This window comes from Zeus faber (assembly GCF_960531495.2).
Source record: "Zeus faber genome assembly, chromosome: 11".
Classification (NCBI taxonomy): domain Eukaryota; kingdom Metazoa; phylum Chordata; class Actinopteri; order Zeiformes; family Zeidae; genus Zeus; species Zeus faber.
In genome coordinates, this window is record NC_137205.1 from 14,481,654 (window position 1) to 14,505,689 (window position 24,036).

The 24,036-nt window shown below is 43.2% G+C and overlaps 1 long non-coding RNA gene across 2 annotated transcripts in view; it reads left to right on the forward strand.

Annotated features, from left to right (window-relative positions):
- LOC307237452 overlaps positions 1–24,036 on the forward strand; it is a 54,829-nt gene that overhangs the window by 14,509 nt on the left and 16,284 nt on the right. Inside the window, exons 2-3 of one of the 2 annotated variants that reach the window (XR_013844407.1) lie at positions 9,015–9,169; positions 19,127–19,259. This is a non-coding gene — a long non-coding RNA (uncharacterized lncRNA). The remainder of the gene's footprint in view (positions 1–9,014; positions 9,170–19,126; positions 19,260–24,036) is intronic. The other variant, XR_013844408.1, reaches the window with a different exon arrangement.

Genomic DNA, 24,036 nt, shown 5'->3' on the forward strand with positions numbered 1-24,036 from the left:
AGTGGACTTCTACAGTGAAACCGTAATACCAGGGGTCACGTGAGCGTATTGAACTGTACGGGTATACTGAGCGGTTTGATAATATACCGTGTACTGTTGCATCACTAACACACACACACACACACACACACACACACACACACACACACACACACACACACACATACATACATACATACATACATACATACATACATACATACATACACATACAGACCCTACCCCAATTAATTTGGTCTACCTTAGTGAGAATATTATATAAAGCATATACAGTATATTGTATACATCAGGAATATTGCTAATACTCCTCTGGTAGTTTAACGATAACCATACAGTATGTGACTCGGATAGAGTGTACTGTAGTTTCCTGTTCCGTAATGAACACTTTGAATTTTAAGTAGTAATCCATTACATTGTCTGTGTCGAGTGGATTACAGGATTACATTACAAGTCCCAGAATTCCATTCCATTCCATTTGCAATGTGTTTTTTTCTTTTAACATGAGGGTTTACCCATGTTTTGCTCTAAGATGGTCACTTTTTTTCTCCAAAGTACACCTACTTCTGATCGATTGATTTGTTGTTTTTTCTTGGCCATTTGATGTTGTGAGGATTTCATGTGGGGATTTCACTGGAGGTGCTGTTCTTTTTTGTGAATATTCATCCATAGCCCCATCACCAACAATGGAAACCGCATATAGGGGAGCACACCCATAATGCAAATACATTTCTTTATAAACTGCCAACAAAATAAATAATTACATGTATATAATTATGTATGTATTGTGTGCTTTAAGGATGTATCACACATCACAGAGCCACAGGGAAATGACAGTGATGGCTAGACAGGCAGCAGGATTTTCCATGCAAGATCTGAGTCTTACATATCTTTTTTTATGTTCCCATTGCTCTGGCCCTCCACATCCACTGTGTACCCTCTCTCCCAGGGGCATTGCTCAGGGATGAATGCTGGCCTTGGATTCACCGATGGCCAGTAGTGTGTGTGGACAGTTTCCAGTGAAACACGCAGAGCGGTGAGGCAGCTTGTTAAAAAACTCCTTTCAGCTGCAAGGTCACGCCTCTGTCTCCCCCACCTCAGAGAATATCAACGCTCTATCACACACACGCACACACACGCGCGCGCGCACACACACACACACACACACACACACACACACACACACACACACGCACACACACACACGCACACTTTCAGTTACATTCTTTCACTTGACTTAACCTATCAGAAAGCCAGATTTAGGTTATAGCACTCACACACTCCCTTTTGCTTTTACTATCTTATACTGTTGTTTTGACACCAAAACACTAGCTTCCCCAGTACTATTGCCATTCACCATTTTGGAGGGTGCAGTGTTATGTGAAGGATCACATAACACTGCATCCTCCAAAATGTTTCAAACATTGGCCTTTATCGTCCACCCGCTGCCCACTCACCTACTCACCCACTGACTCCAACCTACTGTCTATGGAAAATTGAGACCTCTTTCACATGGCCGTTTGAGTTAAGCTTACCGGTAGTTCATGTTTAGGCAATGTTACTCTTAAATGTAAAGGTTCAGCATCGATTACTGTTGTTTCATGCTTTCTACTTAGATTTCTTCCTAGATGAGAGAGTCTGGAATGAGGATACTGGGTACCATTTTGATCAAAGACCAGTACTCTGTGTGTGTGTGTGTGCGTGTGCGTGTGCGTGTGCGTGCGCGTGCGTGTGCGTGCGTGTGCGTGCGTGTGCGTGCGTGTGCGTGCGTGCGCGCCAATCCACTATTGTATCTATGGGCAACTTTCTGTAATTTCCTCGACTTGCTATACACTCCCTCCCCACCACCCGTCACACCCCCCAATCATCCCTGACCGGAGGAGAGATAGTAATCTGTTGTAGCCTTGGCACTCTGTGGCACTCTGGTCTCATTGAAGAAGATTGATAGTCCTCTTTCTGGAATGGCTGTTGTTTTGGACAGAGAGGGGGAAAAGATGGAGGCAGCGCGTGGAGTGGATATAGATTGAAAAATAGTGTTGGGGAAGGGGGTGTGCCATGTAATAGTGGAAGGAGTGAAATGGAGGGAATGGTATATGATGATGGTATAGAAAAGGCAGAGAAATGGATGAACGTACCGCTCCAGAGGGTGTTTGGATGCGACGGGTGAAGGGGGTTGAGGGCGTGATTGATTTATTTATATTTTTATTAGCCAAGCGGTGCCTCCAACCAAGAATTTGTGTTTAGATTGGCAACATAATTCTTTCCTCTGATGCAGTGGAGACACTTACGTTTGCAGGTCAGCAGGAAGGGCTAAATTAAGATGGCAGCCTTTCGGTTAGAATGCAAATTGACCCAAAACCATGCGGCGCCGGACACATTTATATACACTATATCTCGTGTTTCATCAGCATTAGTATATGATAGACTTGAACCTCGGGAAGAGGGATGTTATTCACCAATAGTGTATGCGCACACACACATACACATAGTGCTGCTACACTGGATAGTTTGTACAGAAATATTATTCATTATTTATACATATAGTATATTATATATTTATACATATTTATCTCCAGTCATACTTTAAATAGTTTTGTTGCTCTCAGTTTTTGTCTGTTTACGACAAAATACATCTGACCGACTCCAATTCTGATTCTAATGTGGGAATACTGATGTGGATAGGCAGCATTTAAGCTAAGTTTTGATGGTTATTCCTGGCTCCACAGTAACAGTTGCCCGGTTGCCCTCAGCAACCAGATTGAGCCAATTGGCAGCCATTTTGTGGCTTCTGGTTGTCCAGTTTGGCGACCACTTTTTAACCTAAAAAATAGGGACAGCAAAACATGCACCCCAAAATAAATACATTTGTTGCATTAGTGATATTCAAATATTGCTGTGACAGTTGGAACCAGAACGTGGCATGTGCGTGCACTGGTGCGCACAGGCACCAGTAGGCAGCAGTAGAGGAAGGTAATTACAGTCAGGGATGCAAACAACTCGCTTTTCAGAGAACGTCGTTCTTTCACGTCAATTGCGGCGACTTGCGTGAGTCTTCCATACCGTTCCAAGGGGCACAGGCCTCGGTCGATTTACGATTAAATCGCCCATCTGCGATCGACTCCATCGATCGCGATTGACATTGATTTTATCCACCATGCTGACCATGTGCTGAAACTGGAGCAGAGGGGAAGAGCGGGGAGGCTCTCGCCCTCTCTGCTCAGCGCTGTTGAGAAACTCGTCTGAATCTCGCTTCCCCTCTACAGTCCCGTACAGAAATTTTGAGGTTCAGGTTAAAAAAAAAAAAGAAAAGGCACATGGACCCCCAGCTCCGATTCTAGGCATTTCTGCCGCTCTGTTCAAACGGAGCAGCGTAGCGGAGCGCTGATCGCTGGGAGGAGACGCCCCGTCGGGGCGCCCGTGACCTGCACTTCGCTGTGCTCACATCACAGCCCCCCAGCACTTGCGTGCCGCTCTATATGCAAATCTTGTGATTAATACAAATATTTTTTAATAAAGTCATATATAATATCATCTCATCGAGAAAGATTTAGATTTATTTGGTTTCGTTAGTTTCTTACTAGTATGGAAAATGAATAACATAAACCTCACCCAGAGAATTGGAATTTTCTCCTCCTTCAGCTCCCGTGCCCGTCTTTTTAATTTTAGATCTATTTATTTTAGTTTGTTTCCTGCCTGTATGAAACAACATTTTCAAACTCAACTGAGTTAAGGGATTGTCCAAGTCCTTCCTTCGTACCGTTCCAAATAAAAACCGTGCTCACTCTCACTGTCAGGACGCACGTCCCCCTGTTGCTTCCGGTTGCATTGGGACTTAATTTATTAAAAACTGGATGTATTTGTGTAAATACTTTACTTGCAAGTAAGAAATCCTGCACTTCTTGAATGAGAGACCACATTTGCCACATTGCATTGTCTATCCACCCGCGAACTCCACCGTGCGCATGCGCGATCGAACCATCGAATCATGGGAATCCAGGAAACTGTCGGCTACCACCATAAGTAAATCTCTGACCTTTTTTCACCATACATGTGGTTCCCTCCCTGTAAAGTTAACCAAAACTAAACTAAAAATTAAAGAAGGTCTGAAAAAACATTTATTTAAAACTAGACAGAAAAAAACGAAAACTAACTGAAACGATATTGTGTACTTACAAAACAAACTAAAATAAAATAAAAACGTACGGGAAATCTCTTTAGTTTTAGCTTTTAGTCAGTTTGGTAAAATTTGTAAAAATGTAGCCGTTAGAATGCAATAACAGTTCTTATCTTTGTAGATAGACAGCATTAATAATGAGCTTGGCTCAGATTTCATCTGGTGAAGAGCTACTTTTAAATGGAAAGATGCAAATTTGAATCTACCATTGTTAACAATGAGGGGACAAACGGGACTGTTGAGATTGTTATTGTCTTTGTGGTGATCACGTAGATGTAGGTGCAAGAGAGAGACCTCGGCTAACAGACCGAGGCTAAGTGTGACCAGAGGAGTTAGTGTTGTCACAGCTCTTGTCTGTCCTGACTTGTGCTTCTTTCCCCTCGGAAGATTAGAATTCTGTAAAGTATCAGATAAAATACAAACTACAAAGAATTTTGTTCGGTTACTATAATTAAGCTTTTGAACATTCTTTTATGTCACATTTTTCATTATTAAGATGACATCTAACAGCCTAGTATCTTACTCAAAATATAAGGTGACTAAAAATGGCATCCAGATTCAGTTTCGGCAACCAAAAGCCGATGCCTGGTTCCCAGCCCGGCAACCACTTTTAAAGGTTAGTGTTGAGCCCTGTATCGTCGGTCTGTGGTTTTCTTGTACTGCAAAGGTCCTCCTTCCTCCAGGCTGTTGGCCTCCTACCATATGTACTTGTGTGCAGGTTTTAGAATGTACAGATACACCAAGGGGAACAGGCCCTTTCCTTTTCATCCTCTTAATCCTCCCCCTGTTCAGAGAAAAAAAAATCGAGTCTGACATTTTTTACAGTCTGCCCTCATCTCTCCCTGTCCCTCTCTGTCCTCTTTTTAATCTGTCTTCCATCCTTCCAGCATGTCATCTTTTCTATACCTCTCTTTCTCCAAACAATTGTTTGGGCTGCTCCCTTTCTCTCTTCCTCTTTTCCCGTCTCTCTGTCTTCCTCCTGCTCTTACATTCGCTCTTTCATCAGCCCGTTCTACATTGACTCATCTTTCATCCTGCCTCTCTCCTCTCATCTCCTCTTCTCTCTCCTTCGTTATCTCTCCCGCTGGCTCTTCCACTTTGTCGCCCTCCCTGTATTTTAGTTTCTCAACTCTCACTGTCTGGCACATCAACCCTCTCCTCTCCTTCCTTCTCCTTCTCTCCCCTCCTCCCTTCTCCTCCCCTGCTCTCCATACCTCTCTTCTTCCTCTCCTCCTCTCTTTTCTCCTCTCCTTTCCGCACCCCTTCTTTTCTCTCCTGTCCCCTATTCTCATTCATTGCAAGCATCTCCGTGACAGTGCAGGGCAGTAGTTATAAGCACAGTTTTTAAGTAGTGATTTTTATTATTATTATTTTTTTTCAATAATTTTTTTTTTGTACTGTTTTTTTTTCCCATAGGATTCTTTACTTGCTGTGTAATATTCAAAATGTTCTCCTATTTGGCGTCACATTCTGCCACCAAATTGAAATGCGATTGAATGTCCCTTTAGATGGATTGACTGATCTTTTATGCAAATAAGTGGGTAAATGGATGAAGGTATGAGTGCTGTTCTGTCCTTCTCTCCTCTCTTCTCCTCCTCTGCTCTCCATACCTCTCTTCTTCCTCTCCTCCTCTCTTTTCTCCTCTCCTTTCTGCTCCTCCTCACCCCTTCTTTTCTCTCTTGTCCCCTACTCTCATTCATTACAAGCATCTCCCTGACGGTGCAGGGCCATAGTTATAAGCATAGTTTTTAAGTAGTGTTTTTTACTTCTTATTTTATTTTTAAGGTTGTTTTTTTGTACCTTTTTTTTTTCCATAGGATTCTTTACTTGCTGTGTAATGTTCAAAATGTTCTATGTCCTATTTGGCCTCACATTCTGGCACCAAATTGAACGGCGATTGAATGTCCCTTTAGATGGATGGAGCGATCTTTTATGCAAATAAGTGGGTAAATAGATGAAGGTATGAGTGCTATTCTATCCACTGATGCCTTTGTTGCCATCTTGGCTCGACCTGGGGAGCAGGTGGGCATCCCAGGAGGTGAGACGAGCTAGGGCGAGCTGGGCCAGGCCGAGCCGGGCCAGGCCAGGCCGGGTCAGGAGGGAGCTGCTTCTCCAGCCCTGCTGACAGGGTGACAGGCCCCACTAACATCCTCATTTTCCTTTGTCAAATCTCATTAGAAACCAGCTGAAAAGTGTCAGTCAGGAAGAAGGAGCCAGACAGATGGGAAGTGGAGTCCGTAGAGTCCATGTTGATCCAGGAGCAAAACAGTTTTTCAACTAAATGAGATGAGTAGCAGGACTACTGTGTGGGAATAGATTTGTATATCAGTCACAAAGGTGTTAACACCCATGGTACATATGATATTATATATATAACAAATTATGTTCAATACGTTTCCTTTTTCATTTTAAATGTTGCAATTTTTTATTTTATTTTATTTTTACAGTTTTTTTGCTTTATGAGCACCCTGGGCCACATTCTACAGCCAAGACAAATATTTACATCCTGCCATAAACCTTCCACCCCCTATCTGTAAATCCATAAAAAGGGTTAACATTTCAGAAATAATATCACATAACACTGTCACTCATAAAAAGCTATTGTTTTGTTGACTGTTTGCTGTTGTGACATACATTTCATTTACTTGAATTATTTTTTCTTTTTCTTTCTTTCTTTTTCAAGCACTTACTTATTCACTTATCCTTGTGTCGTCAATTACGGCTTTGGTAAATTTAAAACAGCATAGCTGGGTTAACATGCCTGTCAGTCAAGAACATTAACTCAGACTGTGTGAGAAAAAGAAAACCGTTTGTCTGGGCTTTGATATAAAATTGTAATTTCTCATTGATCTCAGGGGTATAATTATTTTCAATTGTATTTTTGTTTCTTGTTTTTGATGTGATATAAAACGATTGTGTTAGAAAGGCACAGGATAACCTTATATTCACCTTCATATTCACCCTCAGACCCTTAATCAAATCACCAAACTTATTGTGGCAAAATGTTTGGAATGAGGAAATATCGAATCATGATCTGAAGAATTGATATTGTATGGTATGTTAATGTTGATTATCCTTAAATACCTGTTCCTAATTGTATCCCTTAATTTCCTGCAGTAATAATCTTATTTCCCCAACAGTGATGAGCAGTTTTGCCTATTTTAGGTTTTATTGGCCATACAATGAAAGGCTGGCTGAGTTCTGTTTGCTGCATGCAAAATAATTACAATCCGCTGGATACGCTGTGGCGCTCACTTAATTCCATTCCATTTCTTCGCCCTTTCGACAGGTGTCCTTTTCAATCGCTATTCTGCCTGTTTAAAAAGCATTGCAGCGAAGCCATTTGGCATTAAACAGGTGTTTGAAGTGGGGCATATCGATTTGACGGGCATCTTTTTCTAATATTTTTGTATAGTTTTGAATTGCACCTCGGTCCATGTGCGGTGGGCGAGGAGGATCACATATTCGTTGCAGGTGGTGTATTGATCAGCCGTTGTGCTTGGCCCGTGCACACATCAGAGAGTACAGCTAGCTCCTTGACATTCCTTACAAGGGCGCTGCCTCTGTGTTTTGCATCTGATTGACATTTCATTGGTATGTACGTGTAAACCTGTGAGCCTTAAGATGATTCTGTGCGTTCATTTAGTCCTCGGCTGCGGCTCTCTCAGGTAAAGGTCCACGGGCGGGGAGGATGCTGGTCTGGAATACAAAGACTTGGTAATACTGTAGAGGGTCGGCTCTGCGCTCTGGGATTTGGGCTGACTCCCGCAGCGCTTGTTGGAATGTGATTTGTTTGTTTTTTCCTCTCGCATTTCCTCTGAGATTTCCATGGTTTTACTTGGGTGTCGTGCTGGCGTTCCAAATGCCTATATAGCATGCTTGCTACCTTGGCCCAGAAAATTTGGAACAAACTGCCACTTGATAATGCATCCACGGAAATCACTGTCTTTAACATTTCAAAACACATTTCTTATACAAATGTTTAATGCCAACCGGCTTCAATCCTCTTCCTCAATCAAATAATTGTTTTTCCTTTGTTGGGGTCTTTTTTTTGTAGGGAATCATACTTACATCAACGGTTCTCAATGTGGGGTTCAGGGACCCCCAGGAGTCCCTCAACAGGTTCCAGGATGTCCCCAGCAAAATGCAAAATGATTAATAGTAAAACTACCATTATTTCATTTGCAAGATGTTGGCATCATTAGAGAATGTACAATATGGTCCTCGTTTTACTGTTATCTCTAACGACACTATGTTATAGAAAGGTATGGACAATAAACATCCTATAAATTGGGGTCTGTGGCCCAATGCATATCAAATCGAGGGTCCTTGATATGAACAATATTGAGCATTGCCGACTTAGAGTATTAAATAGGCATCTAGATAGCTTTAAATTGTATTACTGTTTATTTATTTGCCCCACTTCTTTATTATCCACAGTAACTCAGTCCTTCTTGTTGAGTTATTTTGGCTCGGAGTGCTATTTGAAACCAGATACCTGTTTGGTTTAGTACATCACTGCTGGGTGTAGTTACATAAGCCGGGCCTCCACTTTAGTCCTCCTAGCTGTGTAAACCGCACAGCAGTCTTAGAAAAATATAGGCTGTAATGTCTAGTCACACAGACCCTGATAGGTATCCCGTCACACTCACACACACACACACACACACACACACACACACACACACACACACACACACACACACACACACACACACACACACACGCATGCAGTGTGTGCTCTTCGCAGCAGATCAGTCTGTCTGACAAGGAGGGTTACTTATTGCATAACAATGATAAGGTGGCCAGCAGTGAAGTCCTGTTCATTTTCTCCTCTGTGCAGCCTGCCAAGAGGCCCAGGCACCGAGCAGTCAGACGGGGTGACACTCTGAAGGACTCACGGACAGAGAGCGGCGCTTGCAGGCCTGACGGACAGAGTCCAGCTGGACGGCCATGGCAGCAGTTAGCAGCACAGATGTTGGAGGGACTTTGATCTAGGTAACTTCCAAATAGACAGAAGGATGGTGTGTGTGTGTGTGTTTGTGTTTGTGTGTGTGTGTGTGTGTGTGTGTGTGTGTGTGTGTGTGTGTGTGTGTGTGTTTGCCTGTGTGTGTGTGTGTGTGTGTGTGTGTTTGCCTGTGTGTGTAACGCAGAGTAAAACACAGACATACAGACTCTGCATTGGTGTCAGTGCACACACTTGACTGTGTTTTATATTTATGTACTCCGATCAGCCACAACATTAAAACCACTGACGGTGAAGTGATGACATTGATCATCTCGTTCCAATGGCACCAGTCAAGGGGTGGGATATATTAGGCAGCAAGTGAAGAGTCAGTTCTGGAAATTGATGTGTTTGGAGCAGGAAAAATGGGCAAGCGTAAGGATCTGAGTGACTACACATCTGGGTCCGAGCATCTCCAAAACGGCAGGTAGTTGGGGTTGTTCCTGGTATGCTACCGGGGACAGGGTCATGGGCATCCAAGGCTCATTGATCCATGTGGGGAGCGAAGTCCAGCCCGTCTTGTCCAATCACACAGAACAGCTACTGTAGCACAAATTGCTGAAAAAGTTAATGCTGTTTTGATAGAATGGTGTCAGAACACACAGTGCATCACAGCTTGCTGTATAAGGGGCTGCGTAGCTGCAGACTGATCAGAGTGCCCATGCTGATCCCTGTCCACCACCAAAAGCGGCACATGAGTGTCAGAACTGGACCATGGAGCAATGGAAGAAGGTGTCCTGGTCTGATGAGTCACGTTTTCTTCTACATCATGTGGATGGCGAGGGGGTTAGGGTCCGTAACATCCGTGGGATGTGCTGGAACAACAAGCCTGATCCATGGGGGCCCCATCTCGCAACTTCCATGACTTAAAGGATCTGCTGCTAACGTCTTGGTGCCAGATACCACAGGACACCTCCAGAGGTCTTGTGGAGTACACGCTTCGATGGTAGCGGTGCAACAGAGTACAAAACTCACGGTTTGGATCATATCACGGTTTTGAGTCACGGATCGTATTATTCTTTGGATCAGCAAAAAAACAAAACGGAGACAAATAAAACTTTGCTTTCAATTTATTCTGTAAAACACTTAAAGCAAGGAACTTTTGTCCATGGTCTTAAATGAAAACAACATTCAAGAAATCCAATGTTTAGATAAAATCCAAAAATATACAGTGGGGGAAATAATTATTTGATCCCTCATTGATTTTGTAAGTTTGCCCACTGACAAAGAAATGAACAGTTTATAATTTTAGTGGAAATTTTTGGTAGGTTTATTATAACAGTGAGAGACAGAATATCAAAAAGATATAAAAAAAAAAACAACAAACCTATAAAAATTGATTCAGAAATAAGAGAGTTACAGTTGATTTTGGAGAAAGGTCTCCATCTCTCAATACACATTGTATTTGTTTACTAGTGGATCTTGATCGCTCCAATATAGTGGACTCGCAGACGCATACTGCATGCATACAGCAGTGGCCAGCTCATTCATGACACCCATAGCAACATAACGCAACGTAAATGGACTGCATTTATACAGCGCTTTTCTAGTCTTGTGACCACTCAAAGCGCTTTACAGTACATGCCTCACATTCACCCATTCACACACACATTCATACATTGATGGCAGCAGCAACCATGCAAGGTGCACATCGAGAGCACTTAAGGGTTCAGTGCGTTGCTCAAGGACACTTTGACGCGCTGCCAGGAGGAACCGGGGAGCGAACCAGGAACCCTCTGATTACTGGACAACCCGCTCTATGGGTCTTCAGAGTAAAACACAGCTGATCACTTTAAAAACTTACAGCGGCAGTAAAACTGTATTTCACTATGATGGTTAAATTTTGCAATTAATCCGAGGCTATCATGCGTGCCGAACCGTGGGGGGCGATCCATACGGATCACAGATCAACTACATTCCATTATGCCACTAGTCGACAGGCCAGAGCTGTTTTGACGGCACGAGGTGGACCTACACAATATTAGGCAGGTGGTTTTAATGTTATGGCTGATGACAGGGATATTATATGTATCTATGTATGTGTGTAAGTATTTATATTAGTGGTCAACCTATTAATCAGACCGATATCTGTATATTTTGAGATACTCATCATCGGCCGATGCGTGCGCTCACAAGGCTCATAAACCAAAAAATGTGACTCGTGTTCTCAAAAATTTGGATTTTTCTATACACTATCGATGTACCAGTACCAGCTGCACCTTTTTGCTCTCTCTTCTCTCCGACAGCGAGTTGACACACACACCGCTGCCCTGCCCCCATAGCCCCACCTCCTCTCACTCACTAACTGTCCTCTTCTTGTCACTCGTCTCATTCGGTCCGGTTTGTTATGGTGTAAGCTCATTAAAGATGGCAACTGCAGAGCTTCCACGACCAGTGTTGGTTGACAAAGACAACAGTAGGAGTGCTGTTTGGAAATACTTTGCATTTAAGGCAAAATGTAAACCTATATCAGAGAATTGGAGTGGCGCTTTTTTCCTCCTCAGACAGCGGTGAGCTGTGCGTGCCTTCCCATGCCTGCTTTCCTGTGTCTTTATTTCTTGTTCTATTTATTTTTGTGTTTTTCCTACTTGTATGAAACAAAATTTTTAAACACAACTTAGTTATGGGAGTGTCCCGTTCCATCCTGTACAAAAAAAACCAGTGTGTCCCCACTGTACCGTGCCGCGTCACATACGTATCCCCGTTGCTTTCCTTTGCAATGGGACTTGCAACTTACTTGACATTCAGTAAAAACTGAATGTCTTTGTTGAGATACTTTACTTGTAAATAATAAATCCTGCACTTCTATAACGGGGAGACATTCTCAATTTCCCAATCTTGACCAGACTCTAATATAACACAGTTTATTATTATACATTTTTTATCATTTTGAATTATTTAATATTTATTTTTCATTCATCTTTAAACAAAGTTTAGTTTTTTGATAACCTGTGGACATTTTTTTTTAAATAAGTGCACTGCAGATAGAGTGAAGATCTTATTTGATCAGATCCGAAAAAAACAATAACATGATATCGGCATTATATTTTGGCCATCTGCCTCCCTGCTCTATAAATAGCCATTGGAAAAACCCATATTGGTCGACCACTTAAGTGTGTGTGTGTGTGTGTGTGTGTGTGTGTGTGTGTGTGTGTGTGTGTGTGTGTGTGTGTGTGTGTGTGTGTGTATATAAATATAAATATATATATATATATATATATAAACTCACCGGCCACTTTATTAGGTACACCTTGCTAGTATCGGGTTGGACCCCTTTTTGCCTTTAGAACTGCCTTAATTCTTAATGGCATATATTCAACGAGGTGTTGGAAACATTCCTCCAAGATTTTGGTCCATATTGACATGATAGCATTATGCAGTTGCTGCAGATTTGTTGGCTGCACATCTATGATGTGAATCTCCCGTTCTGCCACATCCCAAAGGTGCTTTATTGGATTGAGATCTGGTGACTGTGGAGGCCATTGGAGTACAGTGAACTCATTGTCATGTTCAAGAAACCAGTTTGAGATGATTTGAGCTTTGTGACAAGGTGCATTATCCTGCTGGAAGTAGCCATCAGAAGATGGGTGCACTGTGGTCATAAAGGGATGGACATGGTCAGCAACAATACTCAGGTATGCTGTAGCGTTTAAACCGCTTTCAAAGTGGCTAGGGTCGCACCACTGCTCAAAAAACCCTCACTCGATCCCACTCAAGTAGAAAACTATCGGCCGGTCTCGCTCCTCCCATTCCTTTCCAAAACCATAGAGAGGGCGGTCTCTAGACAGGTAACAGAATACCTGTCAAGAAACAACCTTCTCGATACACTTCAATCTGGCTTCAAAAGTGGTCACTCCACCGAAACAGCCCTGTTGTCTGTGACAGAGGCCTTAAAAACTGCTAGAGCTGCAGCCAAATCCTCGGTTGTCATTCTGCTAGACTTATCAGCTGCTTTTGACAGTCAATCACAGCAAACTCCTGTCCATACTCTCAAGTATGGGCATAACGGGCAGTGCACTTTCCTAGTTCGAATCTTACCTTACTGGGCGCTCGTTCAGTGTGACATGGCAAGGCCAGCTGTGTGTACCTCACAACCTCACCACAGAGGTGCCCCAAGGCTCGATGCTGGGACCCCTCCTCTTTGCCATATACTGTACACCACCTCACTGGGCCCGATCATCCGCTCCCATGGCTTTTTATATCACTGCTATGCGGATGAAACTCAACTCTGTCTGCCCTTCTTGGCCAACGACCCCACTGTCTCAACGCGGATCTCGGATTGTCTCGCTGACATATCCACATGGATGAAGGATTATCATCTTCAACTAAACCTGGCAAAAACAGAACTGCTGGTCCTCAAAAAGGTATTCATCACATTTATATTAAAATTGACTCTCTATCTCTTGTTCCTACCAAGGCTGCAAGGAATCTAGGTGTCATTATTGATGACCAACTGACATTCTCGGACCATGTTGCCGCCGTCTCCCAGTCCTGCCGCTTCGCACTAGTCAACATCCGAAAAGTCAGGCCGTACCTGACCCAATATGCCACTCAACTGCTGGTACAAACTTGGTGATGTCCTGTCTCGACTACTGCAAAGCTCTCTTAACAGGCTTGCTGGCCTGTGCGGTGAAGCCACTGCAGATGATACAGAATGCGGCGGCACGACTGGTGTTCAACCAGCCAAAGAGGGCACATGTCACTCCGCTGCTCATCGAGCTCCACTGGTTACCTGTAGCCGCTGGCATCAAGTTCAAGTCTCTTATGCTTGCCTACAGAGTGATTGTTGGGAATGCTCCCACCTACTTAAATGCTCTTGTAAAAGCACATGTTACCCCCTGAATGCTGCGCTCATCAAATGAGCGTCGCCTGGCTCTGCCGGCCGTACAACCACGGCAATCCAGCTTATTCTCATTTGTAGTTCCACATTGGTGGAACGAGCTGCCAAAAATGACCAGAGCAGGGACCTCCCTCTCTGTCTTTAAGAAGCACTTGAAGACCCAGCTCTTCAGAGAGTACCGCCTCTCCTAACTTACAATTACTTAGCACTACCTAGCAGTATTTATTGTTACACTAATGTCTCTGTCGCAATGTAGAATGTTATTCTCCATTGTAAGTCGCTTTGGATAAAAGCGTCTGCTAAATGACTAAATGTAAATGTAAATTCTGCATACCTTGGTTATTTGAGTTACTGTTGCCTTTCTATCATCTTAAACCAGTCTGACCATTCTCCTCTGACATCAACAAGGCATTCTCTGTAAACCCCAGATATGGTTGTTTGTGAAAATCTCAGTAGGTCAGCAGTTTCTGAAATACTCAGACCAGCCCGTCTGGCACCAACTACCATTCCACGTTCAAAGTCACTTTAATCCCCTTTCTTCCCCATTCTGATGCTCGGTTTGAACTTCAGCAAGTCATCCTCATCATGTCTACATGCCTAAATGAAATGAGTTGCTGCCATGTGATTGTCTCATTAGCTATTTGTGTTAACAAGCAATTGAACAGGTGTAGGTGTAGTGGCCGATGAGTGTATATATTAGGCTTGGGCCAATATTTGATAATATCGCAATATTTGCCACCATCTGCATTATTTTCACATTATCTAAATACCCCCCCCCCCCCCGTCCATCTGTGTGTGCACTCCACAAGACTACTGAAGGTGTCCTGTGGTATCTGGCACCAATACGTTAGCAGCAGATCCTTTAACTCCTGTAAGTTGTGAGGTGGGGCCCCAATGGATCGTGCTTGCTCTTGCAGCACATCCCACAGATGCTCGATTGGGTCAGACCCTAAACCCGCCTATCCACTTGATGTAGTAGAAAATGTGATTCATCAGGCCACTTTCTTCCATTGCTCCGTGGTCCAGTTCTGACGCTCACCTGCCCATTGTAGGCGCTTTCGGTGGTGGTCAGAGGTCAGCATGGGCACTCTGACCGACTTCTGTGGTATCGGACCAGACAGGCTAGACTTCCCACATGCATCAATGAACCTTGGGCAGCCATGACCCTGTCGCCGGTTCACCAGTTCTCCTTCCTTGGACCACTTTTGGTAGGTACTAACCACTGCATACCAGGAGCACCCCACACGACCTGTCGTTTTGGAGAAGCTCTGACCCAGTCGTCTAGCATAACAATGTGGTCCTTGTCAAAGTCGCTCAGATCCTTACGCATGCCCATTTTTCCTGCTTCCAACACATCAACTTCACTGACTGTTCACTTGCTACCTAATACAGGTATTCCTCACATCACGACCGAGTTCCGTTCCTATGGCTAGGTCGTTGAGCAAATTGGTTGATAAGCGAGGACCCGCCCCCTTGCTGTTATTTCAGTCAGATTGAGAATGCCTGTGAGGCTTGTGTAGTGAATACTGACCAACTGTGGGAATGAGACTCCGAGAGCTGGTCATATGTCCGAACGGTCCTTAAACAGTTAGGTTGTTAAGTGAGGAGTACCTGTCAATCCCACCGCTCGACATGTGCCATTGGAACGAGATGAGCAATGTCATTCACTTCACCTGTCAGTGGTTTTAATGTTGTGGCTGATTGGTGTATATTCTGGGTTTCACCAACTAGTCAACTAGTCGACCACTATAGTCACTAGTCTGCGCTGTTGGCGGCACTCGACTAGTCATGTCAACAGATTTACAATAATTATTGTATTAGTGAAATTATTTATTAAAATATGTATTTACATTTATATCTTAATTCAGCTATGTTCTCCTAATTAATTTAACTTAGAAAATACAATTGCCAATATTTCTGGGATTCTGGTGGAGCCAGTGGATATCCGGGCCAAGACTTCCCTCCTGTCATTATCATGGTTTACAGTCCGATTAGCAATTTGAGACGTGGGAACGGAGTTGGAGTTGAGAGACGACATCTACGACCGGGTTGTAAGTAATAAAGAAATTCATAAAAAGTGAAATCGTCATCGGACCAATTGCCGATGGGTTTCAAGATTGCTTAGAACTCCCTCTTTGAGTCTTTCTTACACAATAGGTAAAAGGCGACTAGTTCACTACTATTATGAAAAACTTGGCAACTAGTAAAATCAGTAGTCGGGAAACTCTGTGTGTGTGTGTGTGTGTGTGTGTGTGTGTGCGTGTGCGTGCATGCATGCGTGTGTGGGCGTGTGTGTGTGTGAGACAAGGTGTTTTTGGTATATTGGCTTTGTGGTTTGATGTGTCTGTGTTGGCACATTTGTTAATGAGTGTTAGAGACACGGTGGAGGATTTGAGCCAGATTAAAGATAAAAGAAGATAGGTGGGCTCTGATTGAAAGTCAGAAATCACGGCGGTTTTCAATAGCAAACGGCAACATCCAGAAAGAATAAAGGTGACATCCAATCTGAGGACGGTTTCACCGAAGGAATACCAAACAGGAGTAGGAGAGGCTGCTGACACAATGCTGTGTAAACAGCAACACGGTGCAAAGTTTCAGGCAATATTCAGCTGTCATTTACATTGCTGGAATAGCAGCTCTAATAAAACCCGGCTCTAATAAAAGACTAACTGATATGACAGAAGGAAGTGGAGGTGGTTGTAACATGGCGCAGAGTATGTGCTCTAAGACAAAATCATATCGCTAATAAAGAAGAACTTTCACAGGGAGAGTTTGTCGTGCTCATCTCCCAAATTCCACCTTTTATTTTCCTATTTATGTCAGCTAAAGCCAGCAGAGAGCCACTTTAACAAGCTGGCAGTGAAGAAAAAAGGCACAGTCACCCACTCTCTTCAGTAAGACGTCATAGAATAGAGCAGTGGTTCTCAAACTTTTTTTTGTGGTGTACTTTATATTAGATATTTTTTCATTTCGGTACCACCCTCACTGGCATTCGGAGGAAAAATAAAGAAAATTAACATAAATAATATATTTTATGTGTGTCGTATGTGCTTTTTAAAAATATAACCAATAACCAATATTTTTTAACACATTTTTTTTTTTTTAATTCGGAGTACCTCCTGCAGTACCCAAAAGTACCCCCATTTGAGAAACACCGGAATAGAGCGCACACACACATATGCTGTGCTCATTTGGCGTGTGTGTGTGTGTGTGTGTGTGTGTGTGTGTGTGTGTGTGTTGTGAGAGGAAACAAACAGTAAGTGATAGATGTGGTGTCAATGTGACATTTTTTGCCTACTAGCCTGGTTAGGCTTGACTGTAGGGAGGCTGCAGAGAGCAACTTCTTGCACTGAGAAACAGAAGTCCCTCTCGGGCCCCTAATAGCCCAATGTGCCCAGCCTAGTACGAATGATGAGCTCCATAAAATCTGGCTTTTAACTGGTTTCCAGCTCACTGTTAATGGAGCCGAGAGGGACTCACAAATTCTGCTGCCTGTGTGCCAGCGTAGTGTGCCTGTTTGTGTGTTTCATGACTGTAAACCGTTTCGGGTACATTCAAAAGGTTAACTGTCAACGCTGGAAATATGACCTGAAGCAAAACCACAGTTTATTTGGGTGCTTGGCATTGTGTCCAGATACTTTCACATCCTCCGTGGAGCTTAGAAATAATTTTTGTCATTGCTGAGGGACTGTTTCGCGTTTTTCTTTTTGTGTATAACATTACTTGCCATTGTATTTTATGTGATTATTAATGGATACATTTTCTTGTCAAATATAATATTTTGCTTCTCAAAGATGCCGTGTCTGTGTTGCCAAGCTTCGGCTTTAATCTGGTAGTGTCATTTAAAGTAGATCTCTTTTCCCAGAGAGAGCTGAAAACAAGTTGCCTATATTTATAAAATGACAAACGAAAAGTCACACTCACAGGTGTGACTGTTGTTAAAATCAATTAAAACTTCCCCACTTCAGTGTTGGTGCCAGGAACTTTTAGAGCTGGTCAGTCCTTCGTTCTGATGCTCATGATTATAAGTTTTGAATTCAATTAAAGATGTTTAGTACACCAGTTAATTCTGATCGCAGGGCCTTATACAGTTTATTAATATAGAGTCACGCTGATTCATTCTAATTGTTAATACCAGTAATTTTCCAAAAACATCTTTGTGCATGGGTGAGAAGCACTAATCGTGTCTTTGCATGTGTGTGTAGGAACTGCGTACTGAGACAGAGAGCATCTTTGCTTCTTTGCTGACCCAACAGTTAGAGCCAATTTGCTGTGATCACAGCGACAAGTGTCTCAGTATGAAGATCCAGTAATTAGCCGTGCGGGAGGTGTGGTGGGATGGGGGTGGGTGTGCAGGGGGTAATGCAGAGGCCTCAGATGACCTGTCAGAGGCTTCTTTTCATCTGACCCCACCCCCGCCTGATGCCTGTCAGTCGAGCTTGTCCCCCTCCCTTACACTTCACTGCTCCAGTTAATTGACGCCTCTTCACATCCTCCAGAGGGGCGGGATCTTTATGGCTGAATGGACCAACTCGGCTCACCTAACCCGTCAATCAACGTCCTGCCATCCACCCCCCCCCTCCCCCCACCCAGTTCCATTGGGTGTACTTTGCTCCTCACGGTAACATGGGATGCTGGGACTGTGGCAGCCCCCGGGAACGGATGTGTTCCGCGCAGGGTGTCTTCAATGAGAGCCGGGGCTCTTCTATTGTGTTTAATGCCGAGCTTTTCTTCCCTGCGCTCCGCTATGCGAGGCCTTTTGCAGTCGCTCAGTCAGCTGTGGCTTTATGTTCAGTCATTACATCCTCTATGGCTGCTTTAGTACTGTATAGTCCTGGCTACCGGCGTGAATATGAACGGACTGATGTGGCACCTGGTCAACCATATGTGGCAAGGTTTTTAGGTCCTTATGACTTAATTATTCTTACCGCTGTTGACATTTTAGGCTGTAACATCGGGACCGAATAAACTACCAACCTCAAATGGGCATTGTCTGTCTCCTGGCAACCTCGGCGCAGGGGTGGGGGGAGGTGGGGGTGTTCGCTCGCGCACTCATCCCCTTCTCTTACCTTGGCCCTCTTATATAATCACATCATTCTCCTTAACACAGGTTCTAATTCCAGTTGCTGTGGCAACCTTGTAGCTCCTGTCTGCCGACGGATCGTCCTGGCTCTCGTTCGGCTACTTGTGAGGAAGAGTGGGTTGGCAACTGTGGACCGGAGCTGGCCAATCATTTTTATCTGGTCAGTCTTTGAGTGTAATAGGTGATCAATATACAGTGTGTGTGTGTATGTGTGTTTGTATGTGTGTGTATATATATATATATATTTTTTTTTTTGTGTTTATGTGTGTGTGTGTACACTGTATATATATAGTGCCTTTATAATGGGAAACTGTTTCTTTCCCTCCTTTGCTACACTATTCACTTGAGTTAGTTTTGTTCTTGCCCTCTGTTTTGACTATTTCTTTGGTTCACTTCTCTCTGTGAGTCTGTCTCTCTTGTCTGTTGATGTCACCATGTTGGCATCTCCCAGGATAAGAGTCAGTCTCTCCGGTGCTTTTGATTGGCCGAGCAGAGAATTAAATTTGCCTGGCTCTAATGACTCTATTAGAGAGTGCTAATCTCGGAGGAGGCTTCCACCAAAGGCAGCCAGATGTGATTGATTTGTCGAAGCCATTTAGAAAAAGACCAAATCGTGTGTGGAAGTTAACTTGAGTCATTTGTGAGATGGAAAATGGGGGAGAGGAGGAGGGTCGGAAAGGTCGATAGAGGCGGGAGGAGTTTACTCCGAGGGAGCAGAAGCGAGGACCAACCGCAGCACACTGTTGACACGGCGAGATTCACAGAAGCGAAAATGTCACCTTTCTGTATCCTGTGTGTTGGTGTGCCTTTGTGTACAGGTGCGTATTTGTCTATTGCACTCGCGCAGTCGCAGCAGTTTATCTGCTTGGCATTTCCAACTATTCAGACGAGGCTCCGGCGTCGGCACCATCTGATGACCCATGGCAAAAGGCTCAGCTGGAGCAGCCAACAATGTTAGGGAGAAAACATCTCAACCTCAGGATAATTTAGAAAGGCTTATATAGAGTTTGCACACAGCTCAAACCTTCCCTATACCAGCGCTGGCAGTAGAATTACAGTACACTGTTGGTTTTAACACCATACTATTGTGGGGTGCATCTGTATTGTGGGGTAAGGATTTTTGTATTTATGTGAGACTAATGTAAGTAAAGTAAGTAAGTAAGTAAGTAAGTAATGTAAGTAAAACGGCCTCTGCTGAACAAGCTGTAGCTTATTATGTTTTCTGGGTATTCAGAGTTGCTAGCCTTCGTTTGCCCCCCTTTGAGTTCTCCTCATGCTGCAATAGTCACTGCCTCAAGAAAATTAGAATATAGCATTCTGTCCTTGGAATTAATTCCATTCATATGAGATTCCAGTTCTTATAGGAAGTGAATACATTTTCCTCAACATCAGACGAGATATGTAATCAATTAAAAACTGGAATTTATATATCTTGGATTCGGAATGAAAGACACGTGTGCAAAGATAGCTTGCTTTACTGTGGCATAGAATTGCAGTTTTTCCAAGGTAATGGTAATTTTGTTCACGCGATACAACTTTCTATCATAATAAATCCAATGGGGATGTCATGCACTATCTGGCATTTTGGTAGTAGTAATGTTTCAAATTCAGTATTTGGTTTCCCTGAAGCTTGCTTTACCTTCCACTCAGCTGAATGGTGACTCAGATTAACATTTCTGGGGGAAACATTGAATCTACCTCTAAAGTCATAGTTTGTGTTATCACTGTGGTATATTTCAACGTCCCTTATTCTGTGTAATCAACAGCATGTCAGTTTTGTGTGTCTTCGTGGTAATTGTAGGCTCATGTTAAATCTCATGTTATTGATATGTTCATATAAACAGCATTCTATCTCCACTTCTGTTACCCTTTTTCTTTTTTATTACTAACCCTTCCGCTTTGACACCAAGCAGAGTTGGAAGGGAGAGGGTGGGTTGTTTTCAGCCCTTGTCGTATAATTAACGTTCTCTTAAATTTATAGCTAATAATGTATAAAAGGTGAAAAGATCACTCCCACTTTTAAAACCCAATCCATCTTTCATGAATTGAATGGCGAGCATTTGCAATTATTCAGCCTGATGTGTGCGTGTGCATGTATCAATGTGGTAATTGGGCTGTAGAATGAAGCAGGGGCACGACATAGCACAAGCTTCTGTCGCGTGGGCTGCAGCAGAGGGATCGAGCTGAACTTATTAGCGAGGGTACCTTTTTCCTCACCATTCCCCGCGTTGAGAAGAGCAACGCTGGTGCATTGAGACAGAGAGCAGTATGTGAGCCCCTTTCTCCCAGTCTGCCACCCATTCTTCTCCGCTCCCCATTCACCTTCCCTGGCTTTCTGTCATCATTAACGCTGCTATGCAGCTCCCAAGTTGATTGCCTTTGCGGCTGTTTTTCCTGAATCTGTAGTCACGAATTGATGACGTTGCAGCAGTTGGGTGGATCCACAAGGAAGTGGCCTCCACCCAGTGTGGTTGGCTACACCTGTGTCCACTCTCAGCCACTCTGGGGAGATGAGAACTGTCGCGGATTTGCGGTGAGATGCAGGAAGACGCTGAGCTGATGGGAGAGGAAGAAGGATTGGACTGTGGTGTCATCCTTGTCGTTCCTCAATTGTTTCCCTGCCATTCCCATATTTTAGTGCAGTGCCGTGGCAGTTCGACAAGTTAAGTGAACGGTTGATCTTAATTGTCTCTCAGAGACAGTGGGAGAGAGAGAGAGAGAGAGAGAGAGAGAGAGCACTTGGATATGAAGAGTGTGTACTCAAGGCAAAAGCTGCAAATATGACAGATCAATTTAACAGAGATTCTTGCTTTTTGTGTGTGTGTGTGTGTGTGTGTGTGTGTGTGTGTGTGTGTGTGTGTGTGTGTGTGTGTGTGTGTGTGTGTGTGTGTGTGTGTGTGTGTGTGTGTGTGTGTGTGTGTGTGTGTGTGTGTGTGTGTGTGCTGCGTAGCAAAGAGCTTTCTTTCCCCCAGACCTGACTGTCTGTTATTGGACCAACATTGTGTTTCACATCTTCTGTGACAATGCCTTTCCTTCGCTTTCGTCCTTCTATTTGTTATTTCTATCCAATAAACAGTGGTGAACTTTAACAGAGCACCTCCAGACAACCCCCCTCTCCACACAGTCACCTCTTTTTTCCTCTCTTTGTGGCTCCTTCGCCCCCCTGCCCGCTAGACTCACTCCCCCTCCAGTTAGGATGACGCCTCACAAATTCAGCGACTTGTACTGCTGCCGGCGCAGCTCATCTTTCTAATTGCGAGGAGAGCAGGGCGCACACACACACACACACACACACACACACACACACACACACACACACACACACACACACACACACACACACACACACACACACACACACACACACACACACACACACACACACACACACACACACACACACACACACACACACACACACACACAGAGAGAGAGAGAGACTCCCGCAAAAGATGTCTTCTTGTCGAGATGAACCTTTTTATGTCCAAAGAAGGTTTTCGTTTGTAAGATTCCAAAATGAGTGTAGAATAAATATCTCGCAACCGTGGTTTATATACAGTAATGCTTATTGATTTAATAGTGTGTGGAATCATTGACAAAAAACAGCATTTTTCTTGTGACATTTCATAGTACAGTGGTACTTTGACTTATGGGTTTAATTCATTCCGTGACAGAGCTTGTAATTCAATCTGCTCGTAAAGCAAATCAATTTTCCCCATTGAAATTAATTGAAATGCCATTAATCCGTTCCAGCCCCCAAAAAAACACCCCAATTTTTTGATACGTGTTTTTAAATAAGAAAAAATCTATTTATAAATAACAAATCGTGTATAAAAACATAATAAAACATGATAAAAGAGAATGCAAAGAAATAAACTGGTTTTATAAAGTGTATTTACCTTGGAGATCAGACGACTTGGACTAACGGAAGATGCTGGCGGAGGTGGAGGGTGGAGGAGTTTGTTTTGTTTTGTGCTTTTTCGGTCGCTTTCATTTGTTTGCCACACTTTATTGCTGAACTTAATTGCTACTATTTATTTATTTATTTATTTATTTATTTATTTATTTATTTATTTATTTATTTATTTTCACTTGACTTAAAAAAATTTGCCAATTCCATCACACGCACACCTCGCTCATGTTTTTCTATGATTTCATGCTTTAATTCAATCGACATCAGCCGCTTTTTCTTCTCAGCACTTACTTTCCTAGGACCCGTGGTTAGAAATTTTTTTTGGGCAAATTTACTGCACAAAAAGCACAAAACACGAGCACACACACAAAAGAGATGCTTCCACGGAGTGAGACGCGGGCCGGATTTGCTCGCCACGCAAACCAGCGGCGGTGTACCTGAAGCTCGCTCCTCGTAACTCACATTTTTGCTCGCAAATCAATACAAAAAAAATCTACGGGATGACGCCTCGTAACTCGGAAAACTCGTATGTTAGTGCACTCGTAAACAAAGGTACCACTCTAACACTAAATAATTCTCACAATTTCTCTGGTAAATTCCCGCACATCCTTTTGCCAAAACATTTTATTTAACTTTAAGTTTGTTGCTCAAATTTGTCACCTTATATGCCAGCAAATAACCCAATAAGTTAAAGGTAATGTAGCCAGGATTCATGAATAAACAGTTTTTGGGTTCAGCAAAAACAATTTCTGTGTCCAGTGAACATCAATAACTCTGATTAATTTTGAGCAGCGTAGATACCGATCCAATCACGCTGACTTCTAAACGCGTTGGGTTTAGTCATCAGCTTTCGGTGCCTGCTGGGTGGTAAGGGTGGTTTCGCCACGGCCAGAGTTCAATATTTTATAAAATTCTAAAACTTAATTTTACAGTTACTGTCACACGATGCCCACATTCACTTTTTATTTCAGCCATTACATTTGCGGCTGATAGATCATGTCTCTAGATTGGAATAGTTTCATTC